We start from the raw sequence: 8,245 nt of genomic DNA, 5'->3' as shown, positions 1-8,245 counted from the left end.
ATCACAGTCTTATAATAGTTTCTCATTTGTAAGTATCTAAAAAAATCCTGTTTTCCAAGGTAGAATTGTTTACTCAAATTCTCAAAACAAATTAAAGATCTGGTCTTGCTTATTCAAGGTCACAATTTGGAACAAAGCAGCTATGACTTTTACAACAAGCCAGCATAGCTGTATGTGCCGCCTTCCGCCCAAAGCAAAGAGAAAGACGGCAGAAAAAGATAAAATGTGTAATTTTCAGCATGATGTAAAGATGTTTTCACCAGATCAAAGAGGCACAATGGACAGACATTATGCCACAAAGGCTTCCAGGCTAACTAGCCACCAGAGCAACTAAAGACCGAACAACAGAGGCTAAAGTAGAGTACTTCAGTGTTATCTTTTAGCAAGTTTGCTGTGAAAATCAAGTCAGTGCTCATTTGAATGTACACATCTCTTGGCTAAGAACCTGAAGCTTCTTTTTTAGTGATACTCATTTCTAACACATCGTATAAAACTAGAAAAATGGTCCCAATGGCAACTCTTTCTCCAATGTCCAACAAAGAGCAAGTTCAAAGAGTAGAAGTAAGTTGATATGTCAGAGAACTTGCCAGGGCAGCTGAACTGGAATCTGGTTGCTTGTTTGGATACTCAGCATCTCTAGTCCAAAGACAGCAACAATGGCTTTCCTTTCAGCTAACACCCAGGCTGGAGAGAAAATCCCTGTTTCTTCTTTCTGATAGCAACTAACAGTTTTAATCTTCTGAAAAAAGACAAAACTGTCTTTCATGTTCGTTTAATTATAGATTAGATGGCTATCTGTAAGAAATCACTATGATTCCACTCTATCTGTTCAATTCCCAACTGTTTTTTTATGTTTTCCAAATGATGGGGATGTAGCAACTAACATTGCAAACTTGCAACTTTTCAAAAGATCAACCCCATTTCACCAATAGTAAAACCATTGTTCTTATGAAGGGATTAAAGAGCTCAACTAGCTCTATACTATTGACAAATGGCTGTCACAGAAACTGCTGTCACGAGCTCTAGCTAGCAACACAGCCTTTCTTAGCAACCGCTGCAGAAGAGTAACCCCGGGCTCACACACCTGATGCGGGAGCGGTTTAGCTACAACTGATGGCTTATGTCGGCTACTGGATGGCTGCAGCCACAGACTCTGCTGCCGACCTCGTAAAAATCCAAACTCACATAGGTTCATATGATAATTTATATAGAATGTACAGTAATCCCCCCCTTATTTGCTGGAGTTCAGTTCCGGTGTCTGGCGAAAATTTAAACCCAACAAAACGGACTTGCAGCACCACCGAGGCCTGACTGCAGAGGTCAGACGTGATCATCTGCTGTGGGATTTTCTCTTGCACTTTTAAAGTTAAGTGAAGACTGTGGCGGTCGCACCTGAGCTGTAACGTTAGCTGTCTGAGGCGGAGTTACAAACGGCACGCTTTGAGCAGTCAGGTGCAAACACTTTGAAAGAACTGCCATTCTAGTTAGAGTATTTCTCTGTTGCTGTTTGTCATGGCATTCTCTCAGTTTGTTCTGTGTGTGTGTTGCTGGTAAGCTGTTTATTCGCCACATTGCTGTTGTTGCTTGTTAACAATGTGTTGTGTTCTCCTGTTCTTGATGTGATTCGCTGTGTTCTCCTGTTGGTGTGTTGCCGTGCTGTTGTCTGCATCTTGTTGAAGTCCTGCTTATCTGCATTTGTGAGTAGAGCAGCAGAGTAACATCAGTTGCTGCAGTGATTAGAAGAAGCCTCTTTCAATGATGGCAGAAAACAGATATTGCAGTTTAATCAAGCAACTGTTTGAATCAGCTAGTTCCTCATAGTTTTAAGAGGATTTTTTCTGACCTGGTCTCAAGTCAGACGTGAGACACAGGTGACATGTGGACAGAGAATATTTTACCTTTCATGTGTGCCAGTGTGGCAAAGTGGAATTTTCTGCGTGGGTTTGGGTATAACCCCAAAGGAAACAACGCCACCCCGGAATGCAGGGTCCGGGGAACCCAACGGGCAGTCCTGATAAAGGACACGTAAATTCTTTCCCAAGCAGCCAAGACGTGGTTCCAGTTCAATAAATAGTTTTATTAAAAGAAATTAAAACCAATTAAAACAATCCAAGCTAAGAAAATAAAAACCCTACTGGGGGAAGGCTTACTGGCAGAGCGCTGGGCGTACGAGGGGAGGAAAAAACAGAATAAAACAAAAAATGGATTTCACCCCACAGTGACATGCACACACACACACGTGAAAGGGAATGGACCCACACCAGGAAACACAACAAGCCTCCACCGTTGTCGGCCAACACGCTCTGCCAAGCACTTCCCTGAAAAGAGAATAAAGCCAGTAAGTAGGGCAACCATGCACATCTTCCCACTCACACCTGAACAAAATGTATTAAAAGTTATAAAATAAAAAGGCAACTGTCCATGAAGTCCAGGGGTGCGCCAGAAGCCTGAAGCCGCTGAAGGGAGGGCGAGCCGGAAGCCTGAAGCCGCTGAAGGGAGGGCGAGCCGGAGGCCTGAAGCCGCTGAAGGGGAGGCGGTGTCCAGGCAGGGCTTCAGTTTGGCCGCACAGCACAGGAGCAGAAACCAACAAGAAGATAAAAAAAAAAAACGGCAAAGCAGGCAAACCAGGCAAAGCAGCAGGGGCTCACGTCTGACCCGTCTACCCTGCCAAATCACATGCTCTCCGGGTGCGGTGGAGAGGGGACCCTGGTGCTACAGGTCCGTCACCAGGTTTCAGGTGCCCCACTGACTGGGCCTGGAACCTGTAGCACATTGCGGCGTCCCCTCTTCAGAGTGCAGTGTGCAAGCACAAAGCAACTCTGCCCTTTTATTGGCTCCACCACACCCCTTTGGCAATCCCCTGGATTGCCAACACCTGTGTAGCAGGTGCAGCATTTCATCCTGCTACACCAGCAGGACTAGAAAATATCACAAGGAATGTCAACTGAAATTAATACATTATGTCCTACATGAACTTTAAGTTGAAATGACACAAAGTTTGAGCTAGGCTTAACAATGTGATTGGAGAGCTTAAAGATGATAGTATGTGAGCTAAACAGGTTAGAGTGATGAGACAATGAAGGTTGAAGCTCCAGAAGAACTGTAACATGTGGAGCCTCTGCAGATGGAACAGGACCAGGAGTTCTCTGAAAAAGATCACTGCTCCAGGCAGCTCAGGTTTCAGACAGTGAAACTTGTATTTGATTGGCAGGTCCAAGCAGCTCACTGATTCGCTGATAATGAAAGGCTGCTGATTGGTTCAATTCTTGAGAAGCAGAAGAATTGTTATTTGGGTTTTGTTACTACAGAACAATACGTGTGCTCGTACGTGCACGTGACACTTCACACACAAAAGATTTTTACAAATGACAGATTTTTTCCTACATTTGTTAAACAGTTTTCTTATTACTGTAAAATAAAATACTGACTGTCACAAACAGGCAGACAGCTGGTTCCACATGCAGCAGGTTTATTAACAGAGCTAAAAGTCCACAGACTAAGCAGGGTCAGACAGGCAGAGGTCATTCACGGGCATGGGATCATCCAAGAAGAGGGAGCAGAGGAGTCAGAGTCCAGGCGAGGGTCGGGGCAGGCAGCAGGCAATCAAAGTAAGCAGGGTCAGAGGCAGAAGATCAGGTCCAGGAATAAACGCTCGGAGATGCAGGCAGGGTGGCACAAACAATACTTCGCAGTGAGTGACAGGGTGGAGCCAGAATATATACTGGGGAGGTGATGAGATGATGGGAAACAGCTGACAATGATAAAACCAGGTGAAGACAAGTGGTGAGGTCAGAACTCAATTGAGCGCTCCCTCAGGTGGTTGGAGATGGTGCCAGCAGGTTGCTCCTCTGTACAGACAGTATTTTTTCTACATAATTTTTTTACAAGCCCACATATTTTTTCTTACAGTTACAAAACATTTTTTTTCTACAAGTACAAAATCACGTTACAGAATTACAAATCTTTTACTACAAGTACAAAATCTTTTGGCAGAATGTCAATACTTTAGCAACAAATCTGACTTTGTATACATGTCTTCCTTGGTGAGAAAAATGCTACATGAATGTTAAAAACACTGTTTTAACCATTTATCTCCAATGTTTACATTCTTTGATTTACTGTAACTTTTTAGTTATTAATATCATCAACGTAACTGAAGAATTATTGTGTTAACGATTGAAAAGTTACAGTATGTTAAAAATGTTGTGTTTAAGAGTCACCAGTGATCACAAGTGTTAATTAGAATGGGTCTTTAATGTTGTGTTGACAGGCAAAAAAAAAAAACACAAAAGTTAAGACAATTCTGCAACTCCAAATGAAATGCTAGCAGATAGAAACGAGGGAGTGTTGGCTCTAGACTGTCTTCAGGTGCCAACATCAAGGTGCATTACTGGCACCTACAGTGTCTATTAGGTGTGCCGAAATATCGATATTGCGATATATCGCGATATTTAGTCCTGCGATTGATTCTCGATGGGTTCTCACCAAGTATCAATATTATATTTTCATTTGAAGAGGCTGTTGTGCTGAGCTTTTTAGTCGCGTACACATGGAAGTGTTGAGCAGCTGGGCGCGCTGCGTTGGACATGTAATGGGTACGCACGCGCTTCATTCAGGGTTTTTACCTATTGACTGCTGACTGATCAAATGGAAAATAGATAAATATTGGAAAAATAATCTAAAGTGTCAGTCTGAGTAAATCAGCCTTCAATTTTGAATGCTCAGCCCTTTTCAAACGTGGGAAAAGTGCACGAAGAATTAGGCAACACTTGACAGAGGCTGTAAAACATTATATTCATCATCCTTTAGCGTGATGTTCTTTTGGAGGTAGATAGCTGTCGCCACTTGAATTATTTAATTTTTGTTCTGTTGTTTACAACAATTCTGCACTAAGTAGTGTCACTGCTGATCATGTTTACTATTGTTAACACTGAATTTGACAGATAATTCCAATTCAGTTGTTGTCAATGCTTGTCAAAGACAGTATTACTGATTTCAGCAATGTTGCACAAGTGTCTTTAATTTGTTGCACAAAATGGGAAAAGTTGTTTATTATGATTGTGTTTAAGCTAAAAAAATAAATGGGTATACATTTTCACAAAAAATATGTGTTCTATGTAATGTTAGTTATTAGAGAGGATTTTTACCAATTATCGCAGTATCGCGATATTACCGATATCGTGAGCCATGTATCGCATATTGCATCGTATCGTGAGGTACCCAGTGATTTTCAGCCCTAGTGTCAATGGTGTATACTTTTATAGCGCTTTTCTACCTTCTCTTAAGGCCGGAAGCTCTTTACAGCCACACACACACACACACACACACACATTCACACACTGATGGTGGCTCTGCTGCTGAACACTGGCTCCAACCTTCCACCAGAAGCAATGTCGAGTTCAATGTCTTGCCCAAAGGCACTTCAACATACGGGCAGCCAAGATAGGAATTGAACCCGCAATCTTCCAATCAGGAGTCGACCGCTGCACCACGCCCTCCCCGCTGTGTGAGTGAGAGCGGGAGACTTTCTAACTAAACACAAAAAAGAAAAATACATTCTTCTCAACATTTTGGTTTGTCTCAAAAAATCAATCACAGCTCCATGGAAACTCTGCTCTCCTCCCAACAGATTCAACCCTTCTCCATCTGACAGCTTCACTCAGTTCTCCAGTGCCCATCTTTCTACCCCATACAATTTGAAGTGACAAAAAACGGGTCTTGGGGTCTTGTTCACGAGTGATGGAAGATCGGAGCGTGAGATCGACAGGCGGATTGGAGCAGCGTCCACTATTATGCGGTCGCTGTACCGGTCCTTTGTGGTGAAAAGAGAGCTGAGCCAGAAAGCAAAGCTCTCAATTTACCGGTCGATCTTCGTTCCAGTACTCACCTATGGTCATGAGCTTTGGGTCGTGACCGAAAGAACGAGATCCCGACTACAAGCGGCTGAAATTAGTTTTCTCCGGAGGGTGGCTGGGCGCTCCCTTAGAGATAGGGAGAGAAGCTCGGTCACCCGGAGAGAGCTCGGAGTAGAGCCGCTTCTCCTCCGCATCGAGAGAAGCCAGTTGAGGTGGCTCGGGCATCTGGTCCGGATGCCTCCTGGACGCCTCCCTGGTGAGGTGTTCCGGGCATGTCCCACTGGGCGGAGGCCCCGGGGAAGACCCAGGACACGCTGGAGAGACTATGTTTCTCGGCTGGCCTGGGAACGCCTCGGGGTCCCCCCAGAGGAGCTGGAGGAAGTGGCCGGGGAGAGGGAAGTCTGGGCATCTTTGCTTAGACTGCTGCCCCCGCGACCCGGTCCCGGATGAAGCGGAGGAAGATGGATGGATGGAAAAAACGTGCTTCACTCATTCTTCCCCTTCCCCGCAGTCACACAGGCCAGGCCATATTGTCAGAATACAAACATCATTTTCTTTTGTCGTCTGTTGTTTTCTTTTGCTTCTCGTCTTCTTTAATGAAGATGTGATCTTTAACTTTAGTCTGAGCTCTTATCCAGTCAGCTCCAAATAACTGCTTACATAGAAGTTGCTGCACCAAGGATGTTAGCAGATTGAAAAACTCAACACAACCATAAAGTGAACAACATGAACACGAAAGACTCACATTCTGAAACATGAAGTAATCTGACTTGCAGGAGGAGATTAAGGCTTAAAGTGGATGCAGAAATTGGGTTAGTCAAGATTAAAGAATTGCAATTTTTGTGTGTTGTTAAGATAAACAGAGAGACTGGACAAGGATGTGTAAAGGTGATCCGGAGCTGGAGGATGTTGTCAAGATGCTGATGGTAGATAAAAGTTCACGTGAGAAGACACTAATAACATTAAACAGAGGAAAACCAATTCCTTCAATTCTGCTGGATTACAACAGAAGAGATTTACAGATTAGTCCCATTTAGTCAGTCTGAGCAGAAGAGAACATTTCCTTTCTTAAATGTCTCAGAACAGGGGAGCAATTAATGACATAAATGCTCAAGTTACAGATTGAAAACCCTTTGTTTGCTCTACATAGACTACACAGTCTCACTGTTAATAAAGGGTGTTGAAGGACCCAAACCCAGGAGACCAGGCTTGGTGGCAGAACTTAAACATTACTAAATAAACTCAAACATGACAAAACCATGTGAGCCCAAACCAGTGACAGAACAGAGCAGATGAGCTGACGATAAGAAACTGAAAACCAGACACTTAAATACACTGAGGCTGCTTAACTAAATGAAGACAGCTGTGGAGGATTAACCTGAACATGGTGAGACTGACAGGAAAACAGAACATGACAAACACACTCCCAACTGGTCATATATGGACACATGGGTACAGACCCCCTCCATGTCCTACATATTGACACTTTGGATGAGCCCAACTCTACATTTTTTCCATACTGCCTGCTCCCATTAAATGGCTTTGGTAAATTTAAAATACCTTCACACCTTGGGACACCTGGGCTGGGGAAACTTGGGCCCAACACGGGGGGGGGGGTTGGCAGGGGTCTGCCATCGGGGGCCAGTCTGCCAACTGACCCCAACATATCCCCTTCCTCATACAAATATGCAATAGGGAGAAGGGGAGCGTGTCTGTATTGCAGTGTGCTGCAGGGGGTGGACTACCTGCCAGTGGCCCTCCTCCTGTGGCCGCTGCATGGATTTGCCCCTCCCCTCGATTTTATTTGCACCTTAGACATTTAGGACCCTTGGTGGGGGGGTGCTTGGACATCACTGCCAGCAAACAGTCGATGTCCTTTCAGTGCCCCTCCCGCCAAATTTTAACCGCACCATAGACATGTAGGGTCGCTGGTGGGAGGGTGACGGGGCATCTCTGCGAGAAATCAGGAGATGCCCTGTTAAGGCCTTCTCACCAATTTTAACTGCACCCCTTTAGTACACACACCTCTAACACCACAAATATACACTCTAACAAGCAAACACGCACGCATCACACAAGGAAGGTGGGACCTCCGACCTTCTGTCCCCTACGGGTAGGGGACAGATGGGGGTGTCCAGATCTCAGTGGTGCAGAGTCCGGTCCTTGCTTTCGAGAACTAGTCCTCTCCTTAACTCCATCAGTGGGTGTGCCTGGTCGGGCCTTGTTTACATCACTCTTGCCTTGCTCCCCCCCTGGACCTTCGCGGTGGGGGCAGGCGGTTGTCTGGAGTGTGGGGTGGGTTGCCCTTGGGGGGCCCTGGCTCGTACCTGGGGTGGAGCTGGGGGGTCCTCGGCACCGCTGGGTGGTGGTGGGCTGCTCCTCGGGGGTTG

The sequence above is a fragment of the Oryzias melastigma genome, unplaced genomic scaffold (assembly GCF_002922805.2).
Source record: "Oryzias melastigma strain HK-1 unplaced genomic scaffold, ASM292280v2 sc00204, whole genome shotgun sequence".
Taxonomy (NCBI): Eukaryota; Metazoa; Chordata; class Actinopteri; order Beloniformes; family Adrianichthyidae; genus Oryzias; species Oryzias melastigma.
The sequence above is the reverse complement of the archived record's forward strand: the minus strand, read 5'-3'. Positions refer to the sequence as shown.